Source organism: Pseudophryne corroboree, chromosome 1 (assembly GCF_028390025.1).
Source record: "Pseudophryne corroboree isolate aPseCor3 chromosome 1, aPseCor3.hap2, whole genome shotgun sequence".
NCBI lineage: Eukaryota > Metazoa > Chordata > Amphibia > Anura > Myobatrachidae > Pseudophryne > Pseudophryne corroboree.
The window spans coordinates 1,034,200,614-1,034,212,988 of NC_086444.1; positions in this window are offsets into that span (position 1 = coordinate 1,034,200,614).

Below are 12,375 nucleotides of genomic sequence, written 5' to 3' on the forward strand. Positions count from 1 at the left end.
TAATTGGGAACGGACTACATTAACAGCAGGCAGCAATATTGTGATCCCTCAATTTTTTAGCTAATACTATTTAGTATTATATTATCCATTTTATATTTTATCGTGTTTATAGTGTGTTAATGATCAAAATTGATTAAATTATTTTATATCAGCACCCAATCCTTCTATTATATTTTTATGTTTATATACATCTATTAGCGCTGCTAATTGTTCTTTTCCGCATCCACACAAGCCTGCAGAAAATGGAGAAAACGTCCCAACTGAAAACTCCTCCGTAGGAGTCTTCTTGGATTTACACCAAGACACATATTTTCTCCAAATACGGTGGTAATGTTTAGACGTTACTCCTTTCCTGGCCTGAATAAGAGTCGGGATGACTTCTTTGGGAATACCATTTCAGGCTAGGATCCGGCGCTCAACAGCCATGCCTTCAAACGTAGCTGCGGTAAGTCTTGATACACACACGGCCCCTGCTGCAACAGGTCCTTGCGAGGAGGAAGAGGCCGAGGATCTTCTTTAAGCAACTCCTGAAGATCTGGATACCAAGCCCTCCTTGGCCAGTCTGGAGCAATAAGGTTTGCGCGAACCCTTGTTTTTCTTATGATTTTTAGAACTTTCGGTATCAGTGGAAGTGGAGGGAAGACATACCGACCGAAACACCCACTGGGTTACCAGTGCATCCACTGCTATTGCTTGAGGATCTCTCGACCTGGAACAATATCTCTGAAGCTTCTTGTTGAGACGAGATGCCATCATGTCTACTTGAGGAACTCCCCAAAGACTTGTCACATCTGTGAAGACTTCTTGGTGGAGGCCCCATTCTCCTGGATGGAGATCGTGTCTGCTTAGGTAGTCTGCTTCCCAGTTGTCCACTCCCGGAATGAAAATTGCTGACAGAGCTCTTGCATGCCTTTCTGCCCAGAGAAGGATCTTTGTCACCTCTGTCATTGCTGCTCTGCTTTTGGTTCCGCCTTGACGGTTTATGTACGCGACTGCTGTTACATTGTTCGACTGGATCTGCACGGGTTGATCTTGAAGAAGATGTACCGCTTGTAGAAGGCCATTGTAAATGGCTCTCAATTCCAGAACATTTATGTGAAGGCAGGTTTCCTGACTTGACCATTTTCCTTGGAAGCTTTCCCCCTGTGTGACTGCTCCCCAGCCTCGGAGACTTGCATCCGTGGTTACTAGGACCCAGTCCTGAATCCCGAACCTGCGTCCCTCTAGTAGGTGAGAACTGTGTAGCCACCACAGGAGCGAAATCCTGGCTTTGGAGGACAGGATAACCTTCTGGTGCATGTGTAGGTGGGATCCGGACCACTTGTCCAACAGGTCCCACTGGAATACTCTGGCATGGAATCGGCCAAATTGTATGGCCTCGTAGGTCGCCACCATTTTCCCCAACAGCCGAATGCATTGATGTATTGACACTCTTGTTGGTTTCAAAATTTGTTTGACCATTCTCTGGATTTCCAGAGCCTTTTCTGCTGGAAGAAATACTCTCCATACTTCTGTGTCCAGTATCATCCCCAGAAAGGACAATCTTGTCGTCGGTTCCAATTATGACTTCGGAAAATCATGATCCAACCGTGTTGTTGGAGTACTGACAGGGAGAGTGCAATGTTCTGCACCAACCGTTCCCTGGATCTCGCTTTTATCAGGAGATCGTCCAGGTAAGGCATTATATTGACTCCTTGTTGTCGAAGGAGGACCATCATCTCTGCCATCACCTTGGTGAATACCCTCGGTGCCGTGGAGAGCCCGAACGGCAACGTCTGGAACTGGTAATGGCAATCCTTACCAAGCTTATCTGAGATTCGCAGTACAGGAGGATAAATGGGAAAATGTAAGTAATCATCTTTTGTCTACTGACACCATGAATTCCCCTTCCTCCAGACTGGAAATCACTGCCCTCAGAGATTCCATCTTGAACTTGAACCTTTTGAGGTAGAGATTCAAATTTTTCAGGTTTAAAATTGGTCTGACCGAGCTGTCCGGCTTCGGAACTATGAAAAGGCTTGAATAAAAACCTTCTCCTTGCTGTGACAAGTGTACCAGGACAATGACTTGATTCTGACACAATTTTTGAATTGCAGCTGTTACGACTTCTCTGTCTGGAAGAGAAGCTGGCAAGGTCGATTTGAAAAATCGGCATGGGGGGACGTCTTGAAACTCCAGTTTGTATCCATGGGACACTATTTGTAAGACCCATGGGTCCAGGCCAGATTGAAGCCAGATCTGACTGAAATGTTTCAGACGTGCTCCCACCCGAGTGGACTCCCGCAAGGGAGCCCCAGCTTCATGCTGCAGATTTGGCACAAGTAGGGGTTGATTTCTGCTCCTGCGATCCTGGAGACGCTGCAGATTTCTTTCCTCTTCCCCTTCCTTTACCTGCAAAGAAGGGGGAACCTTTGGCCTTTTTGTATTTGTTGGGCCGAAAGGACTGCATGTGAGAGTGCTGTGTCTTTTTTGTCGGTGCAGGAGCATAAGGCAAGAATGTCGACTTACCTGGGGTAGCCGCAGAGACTAGCGCATCCAGCCCATCTCCAAACAAGGCCTCACCTTTATACGGGAGAGCCTCCATATTTCTTTTGGAATCTGCATCAGCATTCCACTGGCGAATCCACAACGCCCTCGAAGCTGAGACTGCCATGGTAGCGGCTTTTGAATCCAAGAGTCCAATATCTTTCATGGCTTCTAGCATGTATGCAGTAGCGTCTTTGATATGACCTAACGTTAGGAGTATCTCGTCTCTATCTATCGAGTCAATTTCTGATGACAAGTTATCTGACCATTTTTCGATAGCCCTACTCACCCACGCGCAAGCGATGGTGGGCCTAAGCAACGTACCATTGGCCACATAAATAGATTTTAACGTAGTCTCCAACTTGCTGTCTGCCGGCTCCTTCAGTGAAGCCGTCCCAGGTGCAGGGAGAATCACCTTTTTAGTTAACCTTGACAGGGCACTGTCTAATACGGGGGGTGACTCCCATCTTTTCCTGTGCTTTGCCAGGAAAGGATAAGCAACCTGATTCATTTTGGGAATCTGAAATTTATTTTCAGGGTTTATCCAAACTCCCTCAAATAAAGTATTAAGCTCATGAGGAGGGAAAGTTACATTCATTTTTCTTTCTTTATAAAAATATGCCTTCTCCTGAGGTACAGGAGGGTCTTCCGTAACTTCCAAAACTTCCTTTATAGCAATAATCATATTTTGAATGCTTTTTGCCAATTTAGGATCTATCCCCCTGGAATCACTATCGTCGACACAGGAATCAGAGTCCGTGTCGGTATCAGTATGTACTATTTGTGCAAATGGTCTCTTATGTGACCCAGAGGGGTCGCCTGCGGATGAAAAGGCAGAACTATGAAAAATCACATCTTCCACTGATTTTCTCCAGCTCTCTGCATGAGACTCAGACTTATCTAATCTCTTACTGATATGATTCACACTATCACGTAATTCACCCATTCAGGCTCGTGGTGTGCCGGCACTGCCGCCACATTACAACTCTGTGTCCCTAAAATGTTTCCCTCAGGGGAAGAGCTCCCTGCCTCAGACATGTCACACACGTGCACAAACACACCACAGACACTCCAGGGCTTATAAGGGACAGACCCACAGTAAAATCTGTCAGAAGGACACAGATAGGATTTGCCAGTTCACAACCCAGCGCCAGTAATAAATTGTCTGTGAAACACAAAATACCCACTGACATGCAGCGCTTTTATAATGGTAATCACACAATATATAGCACCAACTTTCACTGTGCCCCCCCTGTTTTGCACCCTTATACTTGGTTCAGCAGTGGAGGAGGACCAGCGTTCTTCTCTGCAGCCTGAAGGAGAGAAAATTGCGCTGAGCAGTGTGCTGGCTGACTGAGGAGGAAGCCCCGCTCCCGTAATGGCGCGTTTCTCCTCAGCATTTATGAGGTAATTTTTTATACTGGTGAGGGTAGGACTGTGCCTCAGCATCTTATGCCCCTTTATTTGCCAGTTTTACTAGGTTTCCTGCTGCCCAGGGCGCCCCCCCCCCCCCCCCGCGCGCCCTGCAGTGACTGTGTATGTGTGGGTAGCATGGCGCGCAGCGTTCCCGCCCGCTGTGCGGTACCTTTTAGCCGTCACGATGTCTGAAGAATTCTTCTTACACTCACCTGTCTTCTGACTTCTGGCTCTGTAAGACGGGTGACGGCGTGCTGTGGGAGTGAGCACATAGCCGCAGCTAGCATTCAGTTCCCTTCAGGAGCTAATGGTGTCCTGTCAGCCAGAAGTAGAGCCATGAAACTATTCAGGAAGTTGGTTCCTACTTCTGCCCCCTAAGTCCCACGAAGCAAGGAGACTGTTGCCAGCAGTCCTCCCTGAAAATAAAAAACCTAACATAAAGTCTTTCAGAGAAACTCAGTAGAGCTCCCCTGGAGTGCATCCAGTCTGCCTGGGCACATTTTCTAAACAAGAGGTCTGGAGAAGGGGCATAGAGGGAGGAGCCAGTTCACACCCTTGAAAAGTCTTAAAGTGCCCATGGCTCCTGCGGAACCGTCTATACCCCATGGTACTGAAGTGGACCCCAGCATCCTCTAGGAAGTATGCGAAATACCTTTTACTAAAGAAGCTCTGTAGAGCTTCCCTAGCTGTGACTGGCTCCTCCGGGCACATTTTCTAGACTGAGTCTGGTAGGAGGTGCATAGAGGGAGGAGCCAGACCACACTCTCAAACTCTTAAGTGCCAATGGCTCCTAGTGGACACGTCTATACCCCATGGTACTAATGTGGACCCCAGCATCCTCTAGGATGTAAGAGAAAGCAATGGTAATTCAGATAGGACTTTCAAAAATATGTAAAGACCAGTGGCGTAACTACCACCCCCGCAGCCACTGTGGAGGCTTGGAGGTGCAGGGCTGCAGAGGCGCCGCCACTGATTGCTGCTGTGTGTGTGTGTGTGTGTGTGTGTGTGTGTGTGTGTGTGTGTGTGTGTGTGTGAGTTTGGGAAGGAGCTGGAGGGCACAGCGCGCCTCTCCTGTGTCCCTCATGGGTCTCCGGCGGCGGTGTGTCTGTCAAATGAAGTTCCGGTTCATGAGCCAATCAGAGCGCACGGACCAGCAGCCAATCAGGAGCCGCAGCTGCCCGGTCCACGGACTGGCCACTTCATTTGACAGACACGCCTCCTGAGACAGAGGACGGACACAGGAGAGGCGCGTGCTGTGCCCTCCGGCTCCTTCCCGGACTCACAGACTGTGGTACCCTCTTTCCCAGGAAGCACAGCAGCGGGGGGTGGGTGTGTAGCTGGCACTGGTGGGGCATATTTGGCACTGGGGGTATATGTGTATCTGGCACTGGGGGGCATATGTGTTTCTGGCACTATGGGGGGCATATTTTTATCTGGCAATGTGGGGGAATATCTGGCATTGGGGGCATATGTGGCACTGGGGGCACAGCCCTAGCAACAAGCATTACCCCCTGGTAACAAACACGACACCCAGCTCATGAAATCCCTGGCAACAAGCATTGCCCCGTAGCAATGAGCATGACACCCAGTGCATGAAACCCCTGGCAACGAGCATGACACCCTGAGCATGAAAATCCCTAGCACTGTGCATGGAACCAAGAGCATGAAACCCCTGGCAACGAGCATGACACCCTGAGCATGAAAATCCCTAGCACTGTGCATGGAACCAAGAGCATGAAACCCCTGGCAAAGAGCAGGTAATTTAAAATAAGAATTTACTTACCGATAATTCTATTTCTCGTAGTCCGTAGTGGATGCTGGGAACTCCGTAAGGACCATGGGAATAGCGGCTCCGCAGGAGACTGGGCACAAAAGTAAAGCTTTAGGACTACCTGGTGTGCACTGGCTCCTCCCCCTATGACCCTCCTCCAAGCCTCAGTTAGGATACTGTGCCCGGACGAGCGTACACAATAAGGAAGGATTTTGAATCCCGGGTAAGACTCATACCAGCCACACCAATCACACCGTACAACCTGTGATCTGAACCCAGTTAACAGCATGATAACAGAGGAGCCTCTGAAAAGATGGCTCACAACAATAATAACCCGATTTTTGTAACAATAACTATGTACAAGTATTGCAGACAATCCGCACTTGGGATGGGCGCCCAGCATCCACTACGGACTACGAGAAATAGAATTATCGGTAAGTAAATTCTTATTTTCTCTGACGTCCTAGTGGATGCTGGGAACTCCGTAAGGACCATGGGGATTATACCAAAGCTCCCAAACGGGCGGGAGAGTGCGGATGACTCTGCAGCACCGAATGAGAGAACTCCAGGTCCTCCTCAGCCAGGGTATCAAATTTGTAGAATTTAGCAAACGTGTTTGCCCCTGACCAAGTAGCCGCTCGGCAAAGTTGCAAAGCCGAGACCCCTCGGGCAGCCGCCCAAGATGAGCCCACCTTCCTTGTGGAATGGGCTTTTACAGATTTTGGCTGTGGCAGGCCTGCCACAGAATGTGCAAGCTGAATTGTACTACAAATCCAACGAGCAATAGTCTGCTTAGAAGCAGGAGCACCCAGCTTGTTGGGTGCATACAGGATAAACAGCGAGTCAGATTTTCTGACTCCAGCCGTCCTGGAAACATATATTTTCAGGGCCCTGACTACGTCCAGCAACTTGGAGTCCTCCAAGTCCCTAGTAGCCGCAGGTACCACAATAGGCTGGTTCAAGTGAAACGCTGAAACCACCTTAGGGAGAAATTGAGGACGAGTCCTCAATTCTGCCCTGTCCGTATGAAAAATTAGGTAAGGGCTTTTATAGGATAAAGCCGCCAATTCTGAGACACGCCTGGCTGAAGCCAGGGCCAACAGCATTACCACTTTCCATGTGAGATATTTTAAGTCCACAGTGGTGAGTGGTTCAAACCAATGTGATTTTAGGAACCCCAAAACTACATTGAGATCCCAAGGTGCCACTGGAGGCACAAAAGGAGGCTGTATATGCAGTACCCCCTTGACAAACGTCTGAACTTCAGGAACTGAAGCCAGTTCTTTCTGGAAGAAAATCGACAGGGCCAAAATTTGAACCTTAATGGACCCTAATTTTAGGCCCATAGACAGTCCTGTTTGCAGGAAATGCAGGAAACGACCCAGTTGAAATTCCTCTGTAGGGGCCTTCCTGGCCTCGCAGCACGCAACATATTTACGCCAAATACGGTGATAATGCTGTACGGTTACATCCTTCCTGGCTTTGATCAGGGTAGGGATGACTTCATCCGGAATGCCTTTTTCCTTCAGGATCCGGCGTTCAACCGCCATGCCGTCAAACGCAGCCGCGGTAAGTCTTGGAACAGACAGGGTCCCTGCTGGAGCAGGTCCTTTCTTAGAGGTAGAGGCCACGGGTCCTCTGTGAGCATCTCTTGAAGTTCCGGGTACCAAGTCCTTCTTGGCCAATCCGGAGCCACGAGTATAGTCCTTACTCCTCTCCTTCTTATGATTCTCAGTACCTTGGGTATGAGAGGCAGAGGAGGGAATACATACACTGACTGGTACACCCACGGTGTTACCAGAGCGTCCACATCTATTGCCTGAGGGTCCCATGACCTGGCGCAATACCTGTCTAGTTTTTTGTTGAGGCGGGACGCCATCATGTCCACCTTTGGTTTTTCCCAACGGTTCACAATCATGTGGAAGACTTCTGGGTGAAGTCCTCACTCTCCCGGGTGGAGGTCGTGTCTGCTGAGGAAGTCTGCTTCCCAGTTGTCCACTCCCGGAATGAACACTGCTGACAGTGCTATCACATGATTTTCCGCCCAGCGAAGAATCCTTGCAACTTCTGCCATTGCCCTCCTGCTTCTTGTGCCGCCCTGTCTGTTTACGTGGGCGACTGCCGTGATGTTGTCTGACTGGATCAGCACCGGCTGACCTTGAAGCAGAGGTCTTGCTAGGCTTAGAGCATTGTAGATGGCCCTTAGCTCCAGGATATTTATGTGAAGTGATGTCTCCAGGCTTGACCACAAGCCCTGGAAATTTCTTCCCTGTGTGACTGCTCCCCAGCCTCTCAGGCTGGCATCCGTGGTCACCAGGACCCAGTCCTGAATGCCGAATCTGCGGCCCTCTAGAAGATGAGCACTCTGCAACCACCACAGGAGAGACACCCTTGTCCTTGGTGACAAGATTATCCGCTGATGCATCTGAAGATGCGACCCGGACCATTTGTCTAGCAGATCCCACTGGAAGGTTCTTGCGTGGAATCTGCCGAATGGGATTGCTTCGTAAGAAGCCACCATCTTTCCCAGGACCCTTGTGCATTGATGCACTGAGACTTTGCCTGGTTTTAGGAGATTTCTGACTAGTTCGGATAACTCCCTGGCTTTCTCCTCCGGGAGAAACACCTTTTTCTGGACTGTGTCCAGGATCATCCCTAGGAATAGAAGTCGTGTCGTCGGGATCAGCTGCGATTTTGGAATATTGAGAATCCAACCGTGCTGGCGCAGCACTATCTGAGATAGTGCTACTCCGACTTCCAACTGTTCCCTGGATCTTGCCCTTATCAGGAGATCGTCCAAGTAAGGGATAACTAAAACTCCCTTCCTTCGAAGGAGTATCATCATTTCGGCCATTACCTTGGTAAAGACCCGGGGTGCCGTGGACAATCCAAACGGCAGCGTCTGAAACTGATAGTGACAGTTTTGTACCACAAACCTGAGGTACCCTTGGTGAGAATGGTAAATTGGGACATGTAGGTAAGCATCTTTGATGTCCTGAGACACCATATAGTCCCCTTCTTCCAGGTTTGCAATCACTGCTCTGAGTGACTCCATCTTGAATTTGAACCTTTGTATGTGTTCAAGGATTTTAGGTTTAAAATTGGTCTCACCGAGCCGTCCGGCTTCGGTACCACAAATAGTGTGGAATAGTACCCCTTTCCCTGTTGTAGGAGGGGTACCTTGATTATCACCTGCTGGGAATATAGCTTGTGAATGGCTTCCAATACTGCCTCCCTGTCTGAGGGAGACGTCGGTAAAGCAGACTTTAGAAAACGGCGAGGGGGAGACGTCTCGAATTCCAATTTGTACCCCTGAGATACCACCTGAAGGATCCAGGGGTCCACTTGCGAGTGGGCCCACTGCGCACTGAACTTCTTGAGACGGGCCCCCACCGTGCCTGAGTCCGCTTGTAAAGCCCCAGCGTCATGCTGAGGACTTTGCGGAGGCGGGAGAGGGCTTTTGTTCCTGGGAACTGGCTGTTTGTTGCAGCCTTTTTCCTCTCCCTCTGCCACGGGGCAGAAATGAGGCGCCTTTTGCCCGCTTGCCCTTATGAGGCCGAAAGGACTGCGCCTGATAATACGGCGTCTTCTTAGGTTGAGAAGCTACCTGGGGTAAAAATGTGGATTTTCCAGCAGTTGCCGTGGCTACCAGGTCTGATAGACCTACCCCAAATAACTCCTCCCCCTTATAAGGCAATACTTCCATGTGCCTTTTAGAATCCGCATCACCTGACCACTGCCGCGTCCATAAACCTCTTCTTGCAGAAATGGACAGCGCGCTAACTCTTGATGCCAGTCTGCAAATATCCCTCTGTGCATCACGCATATATAGAAATGCATCCTTCAAATGCTCTATAGTCAGTAATATACTGTCCCTATCTAGGGTATCAATATTTTCAGTCAGGGAATCCGACCACGCCAGGCCAGCACTGCACATCCAGGCTGAGGCGATTGCTGGTCGCAGTATAACACCCGTGTGAGTGTATATACATTTTAGGATATTCTCCAGCTTTCTATCGGCAGGTTCCTTTAGGGCGGCCGTATCAGGAGAGGGTAGTGCTACCTGTTTAGACAAGCGTGTGAGCGCTTTATCCACCCTAGGGGGTGTTTCCCAACGTGCCCTATCCTCTGGCGGGAAAGGGTACGATGCCAATAACCTTTTAGGAATTATCAGTTTTTTATCGGGGGAAACCCACGCCTCATCACACACTTCATTTAATTCCTCGGATACAGGAAAAACTACAGGCAGTTTTTTCTCACCAAACATAATACCCTTTTTAGTGGTACTTGTATTATCAGAGATATGCAATACATTTTTCATTGCTTCAATCATGTAACGTGTGGCCCTAGTGGAAGTCACGTTTGTCTCCTCATCATCGACACTGGAGTCAGTATCCGTGTCTGTGTCTGCCATTTGAGGTAACGGGCGTTTTAAAGCCCCTGATGGCGTTTGAGACCCCTGGACAGGCACAAGCTGAGTAGCCGGCTGTCTCATGTCGTCAACTGTCTGTCGTAAAGAGCTGACACTGTCACGCAATTCCTTCCATAAGCTCATCCACTCAGGTGTCGACTCCCTAGGGGGTGACAACTCTATAATAGGCAATTGCTCCGCCTCCATCTCATTTTCCTCCTCAAACATGTCGACACAATCGTACCGACACACCGCACACACACAGGGAATGCTCTGATAGAGGACAGGACCCCACTAGCCCTTTGGGGAGACAGAGGGAGAGTATGCCAGCACACACCAGAGCGCTATATATAGACAGGAATACCACTATAAAATGTGCTTTTCCCTTTATAGCTGCTGTTAGTATCAAAACTGCGCCAAATTAGTGCCCCCCTCTCTTTTTTACCCTTTTCTGTAGTGCAGGACTGCAGGGGAGAGTCAGGGAGACGTCCTTCCAGCGGAGCTGTGATGGAAAATGGCGCCCGTGTGCTGAGGAGATAGGCTCCGCCCCCTTCTCGGCGGCCTTTTCTCCCGCTTTTTGGTGAGTTCTGGCAGGGGTTAAAATACATCCATATAGCCCTGGGGGTTATATGTGGTGTATTTATGCCAGCCAAGGTGTTTACATTGCTGCTCAGGGCGCCCCCCCCTAGCGCCCTGCACCCTCAGTGACCGAAGTGTGAAGTGTGCCTGAGTAACAATGGCGCACAGCTGCAGTGCTGTGCGCTACCTTGTTGAAGACTGATGTCTTCTGCCGCCGATTTTTCCGGACCTCTTCTTGCTTCTGGCTCTGTAAGGGGGCCAGCGGCGCGGCTCTGGGACCGAGCTCTGAGGCTGGGCCTGTGTTCGGTCCCTCTGGAGCTAATGGTGTCCAGTAGCCTAAGAAGCCCAATCCACTCTGCACGCAGGTGAGTTCGCTTCTTCTCCCCTTAGTCCCTCGATGCAGTGAGCCTGTTGCCAGCAGGTCTCACTGAAAATAAAAAACCTAAAACTAAACTTTCACTAAGAAGCTCAGGAAAGCCCCTAGTGTGCACCCTTCTCGGCCGGGCACAAAAATCTAACTGAGGCTTGGAGGAGGGTCATAGGGGGAGGAGCCAGTGCACACCAGGTAGTCCTAAAGCTTTACTTTTGTGCCCAGTCTCCTGCGGAGCCGCTATTCCCATGGTCCTTACGGAGTTCCCAGCATCCACTAGGACGTCAGAGAAAAGTAATTAGAAGCCTTACTGTAGGACTTAATGTGTAATGGGCATTGCGGTGTGTGGCATAATGTATCACGGACATTGCAGTGTGTGTCATAATGTGTCACAGGCATTACGGTGTGTGGCATACTATATCATAGGCATTGTATGTGCTATAATGTCTCAGGGGCATTGCAGTGTGTAGCATAATGTATAATGGGCATTGTGATGCGGGGCATAATGTGTCACAGGCATTACAGTGTGTGGCATAATGTGTCAGAGGCATTATGGTGTGTAGCATATTGTGTAATGGGCATCATTGTGGGTTGCATAATGTCCAAGAGCCATTGCAGTATGTGGCATAATGTATACTGGGCATTACTATAAGGAGGAAAAATGACAAATAATGTAAGGGGCATGAATCAGGATTATTATTTTTTTCCTGTGGTGGCCAACGTCTGGGCGTGCAGGTTGCAAAACTGGGGTATAAGGTAGTCTTTTCCTGCAATTCCACGCCCCTTTAAGCAAAGTCAAACCCATTTCAGCACGGCCATGCCCCCTTTTTGCGGCGCGTGCGTACAGATTTATCACTTTACTAGTGGCAATTATGGGGGGGATGGGGGACGCCAGAGAATATTGTGGCTTGGGGGAGAAAAATTTCTAGCTGCGCCACTGGTAAAGGCAAAATTACATTGGTATAGCGGATAATTCAGATGTTTGTGGAAAACTAAAAACTTAAATATGAGTAGTTACAGATAAAGGTCCTAACACAGATTATAGTGATAAATGTCAATACCTGTAATACATACATAATACCATTCCTTACCTATAATACAATAAATAATTAATGTATTATAGACATGGGATGGTATCGGGATCCCGTCGGTCAGAATACCGTCAGTGGCATCCCAACGTGCAGGAGCCCAACACCTGGAAGGCAAGTATGCTAACCCTCCTGATCTCCTCCCCTAACCCTCCCTTCCCACAGCCTGACTCTAAACGCTCCCCTTCCCTTCCCCACAGCCTACCCTAACCCC